At 43.0% G+C, this 15,624-nt stretch overlaps 1 protein-coding gene across 4 annotated transcripts in view; it reads right to left on the bottom strand.

Moving 5' to 3' along the window:
* The window catches only part of LOC124555490 (transcription factor CP2), an 897,377-nt gene that overhangs the window by 496,907 nt on the left and 384,846 nt on the right, over window positions 1–15,624 (bottom strand). The gene's annotated exons all lie outside the window — the stretch shown is intronic.

The raw sequence follows: 15,624 nt of genomic DNA on the forward strand, positions 1-15,624 counted from the left end.
TCGGATTTTCTGTGATCTATCAAAGGCTTTTGATTGTGTAAATCATGGAATACTTCTAGATAAGCTCAAGTACTGTGGTATGAATGGGACAGTGCTCAAATGGTTTAAATCATACCTAATTGGAATAGTGCAGAAAGTTGAAATAAGCAGTTCACATAATATGCAAAAAAACTGGTGATTTCTCAAACTGGGGAACAATCAAGAGAGGGGGTGCTGCAAGGTTCGGTCTTAGGTCCTCTGCTGTTCTTAATACATATTAATGACTTGCCATTCTATATTCACGAAGATGCAAAGCTGGTACTTTTTGCCGATGATACAAGTATAGCTATCACACCCGACAGACAAGAATTAACTCGTGAAATTGTAAACGATGTTTTACAGAAAATCATTAAGTGGTTCTCTGCAAAAGGGCTCTCATTAAACTTTGACAAAACACAGTATATACAGTTCCACACAGTAAATGGAATGACCCCATTAATAAATATAGACTTCGATCAGAAATCGGGAGCTAAGATAGAATATTCAAAATTTCTAGGTGAATGCATTGATGAGGGGTTGAACTGGAAAAAACACACTGAGGATCTGCTGAAACGTTAGAGTTCAGCTACTTATGCTATTAGGGTCACTGCAAATTTTGGCGATATACATCTGAGTAAATTAGCATACCACGCCTATTTTCATTCTCTGCTTTCGTATGGCATCATATTCTGGGGTAACTCATCGTTGCGCAAAAGCGTGTAATCAGAATAATTGCTGGAGCTCATCCAAGATCATCCTGCAGACACTTATTTAAAGAGCTAGAAATCTTCACTGTAGCCTCACAATATATATATATTCACTTATGAAATTTGTTATTAACAATCCGAACGAATTCAAAAGTAATAGCAGTGTATATGCCTACAACACTAGGAGAAAGGATGATCTTCACTACTCAAGGTTAAATCTAACTTTGGCTCAGAAGGGGGTAAATTGTGCTGCCACAAGTCTTTGGTCACTTACCTAATAGCATCAAAAGTCTGACAGATAGCCATATAGCATTTAAAAGGGAATTAAAAGAATTTCTTAATGGCAACTCCTTCTACTCATTAGATGAATTTTTGGATATAGTAAGTTGGTAAATTCCCAACACCACAAAAAAATAAATAAAAATAAAAAAAATTATAAAATTAAGAATATTGAGTGTCAAGTAATATTTTGTCTAATGTAATATCTTGTATAGACACCTTTTATTAACCTGACACGTTCCACATCATTACGAAGTGTCGTATTCATGATCTATGGAACAAGTACTAATTTAATCTAATCTAATCTAGAATGATGCATGTTTTTGCTTAAGGTTCCCCTAAACAATCCACTACTGACAATTTCGTATTTTGTAATTTGGAAGTTAATTAACGTCAATAGTTCATTTCAGTTCGTTTCGTATAAATCACATTTACATCGTAAGCTGTTTGGTGACGTATGAGATAAGGTATTGTCACACTTTAACATACAATGAGTAACATACTATTACACAAAGTAAATTAAAATCGTTGTATATCTAAGAATTTTCTACGTTTTGTAGAACTGGAAGCCCAGTGATGATAGGTGAACTTCGCTGAAACTAGTGTGGGAAAAACAAAGTGTTCTCCTTCCAAGTGGACACACAAATATGACCTTTAATAGTTCGATCATCTGGCCTTAAATACACTGCAGCAGTCTACCTTTAACATATCCTCATTAATGAGTAGGTACGAGCTGGTTTTCATGTATTGACAACGAAGGAAAATAACTTAGCAAACAAGGAAAATATTAAGATCATTTATTTTGCCTCTATTTGTATTTGTGATTAGGTGCAGTGAACTGGTCCTAAGATTTGCGAGAGCTGGTTACCTGAATCGGCAGGTAGCATCCGTCGGCAGCGCACGTACATTGCATCGATGTCTGCCCTCCACATGAACAGCCGCGATGTTGAGCGCTTTGCGGAACACAAATCAATGCGGGGACAGGAAAACAGCGTGATACGCTTGTCAGCAAACATTATTACGATTGACGAAATGCTCCACACAGACGTCACACCATCCTGTTTTATTGAAAGCCACTGCGCATGAGCCGCTGTAGAATGTCACGGGCAGTAATAAGCTAACGAAACTAGACGCAAACGGAGATTCCTTACTACCACTAAACCTTAATTTAGGCTTTTTCCTTGCAACGAAGAAAACAAGAGACACTATTTGTACATACGACGGAAACGGTAGAGTGGACTTTGTATCGACGTGCACGAGTGGTTATCGCTCGACAAAGCAAACTGTAACACTGGAGTAGCGGGTATTAACTCCGAATTGTCGGAAGTTCCATGCGGCTTTTCGCGGATGATGCTGTAGTATACAGAGAAGTTGCTGCATTAGAAAATTGTAGCGAAATGCTGGAAGATCTGCAGCGGATAGGCACTTGGTGCAGGGAGTGGCAACTGACCCTTAACATAGACAAATGTAATGTATTGCGAATACATAGAAAGAAGGATCCTTTATTGTATGATTATATGATAGCGGAACAAACACTGGTACCAGTTACTTCTGCAAAATATCTGGGAGTATGCGTACGGAACGATTTGAAGTGGAATGATCATATAAAATTAATTGTTGGTAAGGCGGGTGCCAGGTTGAGATTCATTGGGAGAGTCCTTAGAAAATGTAGTCCTTCAACAAAGGAGGTGCCTTACAAAACACTCGTTCGACCTATACTTGAGTATTGCTCATCAGTGTGGGATCCGTACCAGATCGGTCTGACGGAGGAGATAGAGAAGATCCAAAGAAGAGCGGCACGTTTCGTCACAGGGTTATTTGGTAACCGTGATAGCGTTACGGAGATGTTTAATAAACTCAAAGCCGGCCGAAGTGGCCGTGCGGTTAAAGGCGCTGCAGTCTGGAACCGCAAGACCGCTACGGTCGCAGGTTCGAATCCTGCCTCGGGCATGGATGTTTGTGATGTCCTTAGGTTAGTTAGGTTTAACTAGTTCTAAGTTCTAGGGGACTAATGACCTCAGCAGTTGAGTCCCATAGTGCTCAGAGCCATTTGAACCATTTTTTTGAATAAACTCAAGTGGCAGACTCTGCAAGAGAGGCGCTCTGCATCGCGGTGTAGCTTGCTCGCCAGGTTTCGAGAGGGTGCGTTTCTGGATGAGGTATCGAATATATTGCTTCCCCCTACTTATACCTCCCGAGGAGATCACGAATGTAAAATTAGAGAGATTAGAGCGCGCACGGAGGCTTTCAGACAGTCGTTCTTCCCGCGAACCATACGCGACTGGAACAGGAAAGGGAGGTGATGACAGTGGCACGTAAAGTGCCCTCCGCCACACACCGTTGGGTGGCTTGCGGAGTATAAATGTAGATGTAGATGTAGAATTAACTCTTCAAGAAGGGTCGTGGAGCAGATGCGCAAAACTACAGGCCTGACATTGATCTGTTGTAGAATTTTAGAACATGTTTTTTGCTCGCGTGTCATATCATTTGTGGAAACCCAGAATCTATTCTGTAGGAATCAACATGGATTCCGGAAACAGCGATCGTGTGAGACCCAACTCGCTTTATTTGTTCACGAGACCCGAAAAATATTAGATACAGGCTCCCAGGTAGATGCCATTTTCCTTGACTCCCGGAAGGCGTTCGATACAGTTCCACACTGTCGCCTGATAAAGTAAGAGGCTACGGAATATCAGACCAGCTGTGTGGCTGGATTGACGAGTTTTTAGCAAACAGAACACAGCATGTTGATCTCAATGGAGAGACGTCTACAGACGTTAAAGTAACCTCTGGCGTGCCACAGGGGAGTGTTATGAGACCATTGCTTTTCGCAATATATATAAATGACCTAGTAGATAGTGTCGGAAGTTCCATGTGGCTTTTCACGGATGATGCTGTAGTATGCAGAGAAGTTGCGCCTTAAATGGCGCTATGAGGTGGCGCCACAGGCGAGCGTGATGTGCGTCTGCGCTGAAATTCTAATCAGTTGCATATCTCATCACTGCAAACCCATGGTGTAAATTTCACTTGATTCGGATGCTTCCTTCAGGGTGTTGCATTTACGGTGGCCAGCAGTGTAGCTTCAAGAACATCCAGTGAAAAGGTAAGTCTGTTCCGAGAATTTCATCGTAACTGTCGAACAGGATAAGTGTGCGGTGGAACTAGCCACATCAGTGAAGAAATGAATTTTATCTCTAGTTAAGAATCAACAGCCAAATATTCGCGAAAGCAGATAAACCCACCGCAGTTATTGAGATCGAATGTGACAACCTGAAAATAAACGTGTTTTGTTCCGTTTCTAATCTAGCGTTCTTTTCTCTCCGACACAACGATAACGCGATTCACGCTGCTGGACATGAAGAAGAGTGTCAAATACCGTAATTCACGATGGAGACAAAGTAGAATTAGTTTTCTACAGAATCGTGCTACGCAGTATGGCTAATCAGCATACTGTACAACCTTAAGGTACACCTATCAGAGTGATAGATGGGTCGCACGTAAGACCATGTCACTTACACTTGACTATCCACTCTCATTACGCGTATCTTCGTGTTGCGCTTTGTTAATGACAAACTTTGTATCTTCGATAATAATAGGAGCTGAAGAAAGGAGCTGAAACTTTTGCCACGGCCTGGGTCGCCTGCTTAGTAGGTAGATGTGATAACCATTACACAACCGTAGCAGTATGGCTAGCACGCGTGCACAGACCGCTCTAGTCTAATGCCCTCCCTAACACTCACTTCACTTCACGCCTTCAGTCCATTTTCCTCTTCTTAAATTGTCACTGTGGTGTCACCGCCAGACACCACACTTGTTAGGTGGTAGCCTTTTAAATCGGCCGCGGTCCGTTAGTATACGTCGGACCCGCGTGTCGCCACTATCAGTGATTGCAGACCGAGCGCCGCCACACGGCAGGTCTAGAGAGACTTCCTAGCACTTGCTAGCACTTTGCTAGCGATGGTTCACTGACAAAATACGCTCTCATTTGCCGAGATGATAGTTAGCATAGCCTTCAGCTACGTCATTTGCTACGACCCAGCAAGGCGCCAGTACCAGTTACTATTGATACTGTAAAACATGTACCGTCAAGAGCGACGCTCATCATTAATGGATTAAAGTTGAGTATTCCACCAGCTACGTCCGTTTTTTCTAAAGTCTAATTTCCTTGTCCTGTTCCAGACCTCACGCCAGCCTGCGTGAGCTAAAACGCGTGCCTTTCGGCTTCCTCTAGTTACCGGTGTTGGCTCTCCTGCCAACCCACAACAGCCACCATTGCCAACGCACTTCAGTACTGAAATAGCACCCCAGATTTGTACATAATAGGGAAATCCTGTCTGTACCTCAAGCGTGGGTGATCTATTGATCTGATGGAATTACAATTTCCTTGAGACATATGAGATACAGGCAGGATTTCCCCATGACGTACAAAGTTGGGTTACTATTACAATACTGGAAAGCCTCGACAATAGTGATGATTTCAGAAGGGGAGAATGGGGTGAAGATGTGAAGAATGTTTTAGGGAGAGCACTGGACTACAGTAGTTACATTAGCTGTACTGCCATGGTGGTGTAATGGTTAGCATATCTGCCTAGTAAGTAGGAGTCATGAGTTCAAGTCCTGGCTATAGCACAAATTTTAATTTAATTCTTCAGCTTCTATCGTTGCCGGAGATTAGGTTAAGACTCATCTGTCTCAAGAAAATTGTAATTCGAAATTTTATTCCGATTCGCTTCCTGTGACACTGTCAGAAATGAAAAGGCGGACTATAGCTGTGAGAATATTACACGAGACCAATGTGAGAAAATGTGGTTAAATACGATAACGGCAAGGACGTCTGTCGTATTACAAGAGCAAGGTGGATGTTTATTAGAAAAATAATGCGTTCCTTTAAGCCAAAAATGCAGTTTTTCTCTTATTTTATCTTTAGCTCAGTGCACATGGTAAAATGTTTTTCTGGTGAGTATATTATGCCTAAAATTTGGCTCTGAAATATCTGAAAAATACCCATCTGCGCATCCAACGACCTCCGCTTTGGGGTAATAAGCTTTTGCTAACCACATTTTTTTTTTTTTTAATTTGACTTTGGGAATGGACCACGAAGTTAGAGGGTGCCGTATCTGGTGAGTACGATGCACATACCAAAAACCAAAGGTTCTTAAGAGTTTGAGAAATAGTATGAGGCAACGACTAAGAGAAACAAGGGAAAGGGATACAGCAGAAGACAAATGGGTAGCTCTAAGAGATGAAATAGTGAAGGCAGCAAAGGATCAAACAGGAAAACAGACAAACCCTCGTAAAAATCTCTAAACACCACAAGAGATATCGAATTTAATTGACGAAAAAAGAAAGTACAAAACTGCAAAGAATGAAGGAAACAAAAGGGAATATAGACGTCTAAAACATGAGACTGACAAATGGCAAAATGACAGAGCCGGATGGACAATGCAGGACTGTAGAAGCATGCATGACAACGGGAAAGAATAAGATGGCATTTGGAGAAACGAGAAGTACCAGCATGAAAATAAAGAAGTCACTGGCAAGTGGGTACTAAGCAAAGACAGGAAGGCTGAAAGTTCGTAGGAATGGGTATGTACAATGGAAACCAACTTGATTTCACTATTGTAGAAAGAGAGAAGAGGTAGCTGAAGATGAGATAGGAGATATGATACTGCGAAAAGAATCTGACACGGCAGTGAAACACCCGAATCGAAAGAATGCCCCCAGAGTAGACGATATTCCCTCTCAATTATTGAGATCCTTGGAAGAGACAGCCAACACAAAATTATTCCATCCGGTGAGCAAAATATGTGAGACTGGCTAAATGCCCTCAGACTTCGGGAAGAACGTAACAATTCCTACTCCAAAGAAGGAAGGTTCTGACAGATGAGAATATTACCTAACCTTCAGTTAATAACTCATGGTTGCAACATAATGACACCAGTTATTTACAGATGAGTGGAAAAAAACAGTAAAAACCGGTCTCAAAGACTGTCAGTTTGATTTCCAGATAAATGTATGAATACGTGAGGCAATACTGACCCTACAATTTATCTTTGAAGACACATTGATGAAACACAAACCCACATTTGTAGCATGTGTATATTTAGAGAAAGCTTTTTGATAATGTTGAACGGAATACACTCTTTGAAATTCTGAAATTAGTAGGGATAAAATATAGAGAGCGAAAAGTTATCCACAATTCGTACGGAAGGTAAAGTGAAATTACAAGGGCAGAAAGAAATGAAAAAGAAGCAGTAGTTGAGAAGGGAGCAAGACATGGTTGTAGCCTCTCCCCGATGATATTCAATATGTACATTGGGCAAGCACTAAAAGCAACCAAGGAAAAATTTGTAAATGATATTAGAGTTCAGGGAGAAAAAGTAAAAACTCTTCCGTATTCCGATGACGTAATTCTGACAGAGGCGGCCAAGGGCTTGGAAGATCATCTAAACAGAATGGATAACCTCTTATAAAGGTTTTATAAGATGAACACCAAGAAAAGTGAAACAATGATAATGGTATGTAGTCGAATTAAACCAGGCTACGTTGAGGGAATTAAGATTAGGAAATGAGACATTAAAAGTAGTACATGAGTTCTGCTATATGGGCAGCAAAATAACTGATGATGGCAGATGTAGAGAGGATACAAAATGTAGAATGGCAGCGGCAAGAAAAGCGTTTCTGAAAAGAGAGATCTGTCAACACCGAGCATGAGTTTATGTATTAGGAAATATCTTCTGGGGGTACTTGTCTGAAGTGTAGTCTGGTACAGGAATGAAAGGGGAATAAAAAGTATAGATACGCAGAGAATAGAAGCATAATTACGATGCTATAGAGGAATGCTGAATATTAGATTGTTAAGTCGAATAGCTAATTGAAAAGTACTGAATCGAACTGGGGAAAAAATTTTGTAGCACAATCTCACTAAAATAAGAAACTGGTTGTTATAACATATCCAGAGACATCAAGTTTGAAAATGGTGGGAGACGGGGGGGGGGGGGGGGGAGATGTAGAGGGAGACCAAAACTTCTGCACTGTAATCCGTTTCCATTGGATGTAGGTTGCAGTAGTTAAGATTCAAACAAGTATTCAGGCTGAAGGCTAAAACAACAACAACTTATTTACTAACTCCGCGAATTTAGATTGAACAGTAATTTCTTGACACATGAGTATGTAAAAAGTAGTTTCATACTGTATACGACATTTTTCTTTGTAAAAAAGGAATGACTGAGTATTACTGACGTTCGAGTGCCTGTGAAAGACTATTGCATAACGGTTTATGTCTGAAAAGAAGCCGGAAGACGACAATTTAAATAGCTGTTGTGAAGGTAGCATTTGGTGAAAGTTTTGGTATACATAAAATAGTTATAAAAATGTGTCTACCTAGACTTTTTACCACTATTGTAGACCAATGGTAAATCTGAATTTTCCTGTTTTTGCTTATAGCTTTAAACTCAGTGAAAGAAGATGCATAAGGTAAAAGGTGTCACCTACACTGAAGCAACTGCTTCAAGGATAGAAAAACATGTGTTAGTTGGGATAAAGTAGATACTGGTTATGCGGATGGGCCAAATCAACGCAGACAATAGAAGTTATGAAAACTGTGGGGAGTCCTGTAGCTTGCAACAACAACGCCACACTGTTTTGTCTTCCTTTTTTTTTTTCTTCCTTGTAGTTTCATTCCCCTGCCCCACACAGGCAAAGGAAGGCTGGCAGTACTGTCCACCGCTCTTCAGACAAACGGCTTTATAAAATCCAGAAAGGGGGATTCTTACATAAAAATGGGGATAAAAGGGGGACATAAAAACACTGTAAATGGAGATTATGGAAGTTAAAATACACACTAATACGGGAACATGCACTGGGGGACAGTTAAAAAGTCGATATAAAGTTAAGAGAACACACCTGGCAATTCGAAGTGCACTTAAAAAACACTAGAGGCAAAAACAAGTTAAAAGTCTGCCACAGTATAAAAAGCACCAACCAATCATGGACTATATACAGGTTGAGCACACAATTAAAACCACATCACTAGATGACACTGTATAATGGCACTGAACACAACACTAACGCAGCACACTTTATAATGAAGAAAAACCTGGGAGGATCTGCTGGGAGGGGGGGGGGGGGGTTAAGACAAGGGTGAAGGGAAAAGTAGGTGAAAGAAAGGGGGATGAGGTGGGGGGCGCGACGAAGGAGGGCTGGGGAGGGAAGGGACGGGAGAGGAAAACCAGCAAGGAGGGTGTGCAGCGACTCGGGGGAGGGGGGAGAGGAAGAAAATCTGCTCTGGGAGAAGGAGGGTAGAGGAAAAGGGGGGCCCTGGGGAGGGGGGGGACAAGACCAGGTTACAGTTGGAAGGAAGGGTAGGGCAAAGTTCAACATCCAGGAGGGGGAGATGCTGGAAATTGCCCCGATGAAGGAGATGGAGGGTGTGGAGTTGGAGAGAGGGAGGGATACAGTGACAGAAGTGCGGCAATGGCCGGGAGCGGAGAGGAAGCAGGAAACCAGGGGGTGGGGGGATCAAGCCTGCAAACAGCGTAAACGATGCGGCGATGTTGGAGGAAAAGGAGGAGGTCAGGGAAGGGGATGAGTTCATACAGGAGTCATGTGGGGGAAGAAGGCAGATACGGAAGGCAAGGCGGAGCACGTGGTGTACGAGGATCTGGAGGGCCTTATTAAAGTGGAGGGGGGGGGGGGCGGAGATCCAGGCAACGCTGGCATAACAGAAGATAGGATGGATGAGGGATTTATAGGTGTGCAGGATGGTGGAAGGCTGCAATCCCCATACCTGGCTAGGGAGGCGGAGGTGGGAATGGGCTTTCTGCCGGATGGTCAGGAGATGAGGGGTCCAGGTGAGGTGATGGTCAAGGGTGAGGCCAAGGTATCTCAGGGTGGGGGTGAGCTGGATGGGACAACCATAAATGGTTAGGTAGAAATCATGGAGACGGAAGGAGCGGGTGGTTTGGCCTATGATGATTGCCTAGGTTTTGGAGGGCTTGATACATAGGAATCACTGGTTACACCAAGTGGTGAACTGATCAAGGTGGGTTTAGAGGGTGCATTGGGACTCTTGAAGGATAGGATAGAGAGCCAGGAAGGCGGTGTCATCAGCATATTGGAGGAGGTGGGCAGGAGAGGGTGGCTTGGGCATATCGGCAATGTACAGAAGATAGAGAGGGGAGAGGAGTGAGCCCTGGGGGACGCCAGCAGTGGGATAAGAGATACGGGAGTTGGCGTCGTGGAGGGTGACATAGGAAGGACGGCGTGAGAGGAACGAAGCGACCAGACGGACAAAATTGACAGGCGGGGCATAGGTTTGGAGTTTAAATAAGAGACCGGGATGCCATACGCGGTCGTAGGAATTTTGGAGGTCGAGGGAAACAAAAATGGCGGAGAGACGGGAGTTAATCTGGAGGGAGAGAAGGTGGACGAGATTAAGGAGTTGTCGTCTTCCTTTAACTTTGTCTAAGCCTTTGATTGCAGAGAAAGGAATTATATTGCACTGTCTGTTAGTCTCGTGTAAAACTCAAGTATGCACCTTTTGTGATTGCGAAATATTAGCAAGGAACTACAAGGTTTTTGGTAGAGATTCATCCGATTTCACAAAAACATATCTTCTTCATTAGTGAAGATAGAAATGTGAGATTAAAAAGTTTATTTCGGTGCCATTTGTAAGTTACTGGTTACTGTGGTTGCCGGTAGAGGTCTCCCTAACCGCTCGCTCACTCGTTATCCAACCAGTAACCCCAGATTCTTTAAAGAATCGAACTCCAATGTATAAAACACCTTGAAAGGTCTGATTGCTTTACTTATGAGTTAATGTGTTAAATATTTGACGTTAAGCATCAAACATTAGAGAAGGTTTGAAAAGAAGGTTCGAAATTACGCTTAAAGTTTGTCGGAAGACGCTGAGTGCTCTCATTATGTAACACTGGATGAATATAGCTTGGGTAATCTGTGCTTCATTTTAAACAGAAGCTAGTTTCTCATGCATCTCAACGTTTATGACATCTTATGTCGTGAACTATGTGTCGCATAATGATATAATTTTGCAGGTACAGTCAGGGGTGTATGTAGATACTGTATGCACACTGTGTTACGATCAGAGTGGGTAGTAGAGAAGTAATAAATTAAAATGTCATACCCGACGCTGAAGTTTGCCTGCATGAACAGCGAAACTTCAGGAAACGAGTAACTGCTTTCCTTTCATCAATTTGTAGAGGACGCCAGCGAGAAGACGTTTCGTAAGGATTTTAAATTACGCACAAAGTTTGTTGGCAGTTGCTAAGTGTTCTCATTCCCTAACACTGGTTGAATTTAATATGCGTATTTGCACGCCGTCAGGTGCGCTGCCTCATTAGAAACGTACAGTTTGTAACTGTGACACTTGTCCTGCTGCGTTTAACTTCTAACATGTCAGTATACCGCTTAATGAGTAGATTAACAAAGCATTTTAAATTTTTAAATTCCGTCAGTAATTAAGCGAAATACTGAAGATTATAATTTCGTTGTTCTTGGAAGCCGTCAGATAGGCAACCTGCAAATGAAATGGGGCTCCGGGTTACTCGCTTAGTGACACACACGTGATCGAGTCGAGATGACGATAACACACGAACAAAAGGCGTTCTGCGTTCTCCGTTCCAACGGGCGCAATTCAGTTACAACCGTGTGGCGTGATTTTCGTCGTGATTACGGGACCGCGATTCCTACACGGGCGACTTTCTGGTCAAAATCGACTAGTCGAAGAGTGTGCGCCTTTCGTGCACGCGTGTAAATCAGCAGCCAACCACGTCGCCAGTGCGTCCATGACGTCGATGATCTACACTCTACAGACTGCGCCGGGTGTGGAGTTCAGCATTTTCGAGTATGCCACACATTGCGCATGCGCAGAAACTGGGTACTATGGCGGCGTCTCGTAACATCAGAAGTTAACCTATTCTGGCCGAGCTCACTCTTGATACAGTAATGGATTGTTTGCTTTCGTGTTTTCTTAATCTTGTTTGCTTTGTCTTCAAGACATACTGTGAAGGTTGCACGAGATCCTGGTATTTTTCTTACTAGTGTTCTCTGAAAGGGAGACGAAATAACTGAAAGCACAAAAAAAGTCCTCACTACGCAACAATAAGAACATAAACAGATAAACGTGTTTTAATGAAAATTATTTAAACAACAAAAAAGTCACAATTATTTTATGAGAAAAATAATGTTCGGTGTTATTTGGTACTTACAACGGTACCTCCCCATCGCACCCCCCTCAGATTTAGTTATAAGTTGGCACAGTGGATACGCCTTGAAAAACTGAACGCAGATCAATCGAGAAAACACGAAGAAGTTGTGTGGAGCTTTGAAAAAAATAAGCAAAATATACAAACTGAGTAGTCCATGGGCAAGATAGGCAACATCAAGGACAATCTGAGCTAATGAGCGCCGCGGTCCCGTCGTTAGCGCGAGCAGTTGCAGAATGAGAGGTCCTGGGTTCAAGTCTTCCCTCGAGTAAAAAGTTTAATTTTTTATTTTCAGAGAATTATCAAAGTTCAGGCACTCACACATAATCAACTTCGCTCTCCAAAATTCCAGGTCACGTTCAGATTTGCTTGGACATATGCAGGATTTGACTATCTACACACGGAAAAATTTGAAAACGTTAAAAACATATTTTTTGACAGAGCGCAGGGAAAACTGTGCGACTGTGAAACTGTTGAATTCATTTGTTGCAGTTTATGTGACAAACTCTTATGTTTTCATCACTTTTTTGGGAGTGATTATCACATCCACAAGAAAACTTAAATCGGACAAGGTTGAAGAATCTTTTTACCCATTCGCCAAGTGTACAAGTTAGGTGGGTCGACAATATATTCCTGTCATGTGACGCACATGCCGTCACCAGTGTCGTATATAATATATCAGACGTGTTTTCCAGTGGAGGGATCGGTTGACCTATGACCTTGCGATCACATGTTTTCGGTTCCCGTTGGAGAGGCACGTCCTTTCGTCTACTAATCGCACGGTTTTGCAGTGCGGTCGCAAAACAGACACTAAACTTATTAAAATGTAAACTTTCACGGCCGGAAATATCATGTCCATTATAATTATCCGGGCTGTTATGCCGTGGTCGGTTGATGAATTCTGAGGCGATTCTCAACGTTTCGTCTCCGACTGCGGGAGACATCTTCAAGGGGGTCCGTAGCTTGATGGAAGGTCCAACACACACAATGGCTCGCTACTGACTGCCGCTAAATTCCGCCGCGGCGTGACGTCACGTGTTTTGAAAACGTCAGTGCAATTGGCCGCTGTCCGTCGCCGTCGATCGCCGTTGCCATCACCCAGTAGTGGACGAGTGGTACACATCTTCTTTAACACCGGCATCCATATACCGTTTAATTTGACGCCCTCCTCCTTTCGGTTGAAATTATTTGGGTGTTTAGCGATTTCGATTGCCTCCCTGTAGAGCCTTTCGTAGTATCCGCTCGTGGCCGCTAGTACTTGCGTCTCCTCGAAACGAATATTGTGGTTCCCTGGCTGGAAAGCATGCTCCGCAACAGCTGATCGTTCCGTTTCTCCTTTTCTACAATTTCCCTTGTGCTCTTCCAAACGTTTAGAAACAGTTCTTTTGGTGGTACCCACATAAACATCACCACAGCTGCATGGGATCCTATACACTCCAGATTTTTCCAATGGTTTGCGAGCGTCCTTGGCAGGCCTAAGGTATTCCCGTATCTTCCTGGTGTTGTGGAGACATGGTAGGGAGGAACTAAGCCGGTTCCACGAACATGTGAACAGTATAAACCCAAGAATTCAGTTTACTATGGAGGAGGAGGTAGACGGCAAACTACATTTCCTCGATGTGCTTGTGTTTAGAAACGAAAATGGTAGTTTGGGCCACTCAGTGTACCATAAACCCACTCTCACGGACCGTTATTTGCACCGGGATTCGAACCACCACCCACAACAGAAGCGGGGTGTTATCAAGACGTTAGCGGACAGAGCTAGAAATATTTGTGAACCTGAGTTGCTCGACGCTGAGATAGAACATCTCCACAATGCACTAACGAAGAACGGATATTCGTCCGCCGAAATAAAACGTGCGTTGAGCCAGCCACGCAGAAATCATACTGACGTACAGGCTACTGCAAAATCTAAGGTTTTCCTGCCGTTTGTTAAAAATGTAACGGAAAGAATAGGGAGGATCTTGACGAAGCGGAATATTACCGTAATTTACAAGCCCACCAGGAAGATACAGGAATACCTTAGGCCTGCCAAGGACGCTCGCAAACCATTGGAAAAATCTGGAGTGTATAGGATCCCATGCAGCTGTGGTGAAGTTTATGTGGGTACCACCAAAAGAACTGTTTCTAAACGTTTGGAAGAGCACAAGGGAAATTGTAGAAGAGGAGAAACGGAACGATCAGATGTTGCGGAACTAGCGGCCACGAGCGGATACTACGAAAGGCTCTACAGGGAGGCAATCGAAATCGCTAAACACCCAAATAATTTCAACCGAAAGGAGGAGGGCGTCAAATTAAACGGTATATGGATGCCGGTGTTAAAGAAGATGTGTACCACCCGTCCACTACTGGGTGATGGCAACGGCGATCGACGGCGACGGACAGCGGCCAATTGCACTGACGTTTTACAACACGTGACGTCACGCCGCGGCGCGGGGGCGCGCGGACACGGAATTTAGCGGCAGTCAGTAGCGAGCCAGTGTGTGTGTTGGACCTTCCATCAAGCTACGGACCCCCTTGAAGATGTCTCCCGCAGTCGGAGACGAAACGTTGGGAATCACCTCAGAATTCATCAACCGACCACGACATAACAGCCCGGATAATTATAATGGACATGACTAAACTTATTACAGTGAACAGAGACGTCAATGAACAAACGGATGGATCATAACTTTGGGAAAATAGAGACGGTAAACTTTTCACTCCAGGGGAGACTTGAACCAAGGACCTCTCGTTTCGCAGCTGCTCACGCTAACCACGGGACCACGGCGCTATAGAGTTCAGATTCTCCTTGATGTTGCCTGTCTTGCGCATGGACTACTCAGTTTGTATATTTTGTTAATTTTTTTCTCAATGTTCCACACAACTTCTTCCTGTTTTGTCGATTGATCTGCGTTCGGTTTTTAAGGTCTATCCACTGTGCCAACTTATAACTAAATCCGAGGGGGATGCGATGAGGAGGTTCCCTTGTTAGCAAGAGAACAAAATACAGAGGATAAAATAAAAAGGAGCTGTTTTCTGCGTTTTAGATATTGTTTGATGTGTTTTCATATACATATTTTCTCTAGTAAATAAATGTGTTTGTTTTGAAATGTTTGAACGACACTTTTCCTATTTTTTCGGTTCTCAAGAGCGTAGAGATTTCACCACACGATCTTTGACAAGAAGATCTACCATGAATTTTGGTGTGGTCATTAATGAACTCTATTATTATTACTGCCTGTTCCTACATTTTTACTCAATTTTTTCGTAGAAAGGATAGTTCCTCATAACCTCTCCCTTACGGTTCAGGTACCGAATTGCACAGCAGACAGCTCTCACAATACATGCAATTTTGTTACTGATGTGTAAACGTAAAAACTACTCGGGACAGACAGGAATCAGTACAAGAGTGT

The sequence above is a fragment of the Schistocerca americana genome, chromosome X, assembly GCF_021461395.2.
Source record: "Schistocerca americana isolate TAMUIC-IGC-003095 chromosome X, iqSchAmer2.1, whole genome shotgun sequence".
NCBI lineage: Eukaryota > Metazoa > Arthropoda > Insecta > Orthoptera > Acrididae > Schistocerca > Schistocerca americana.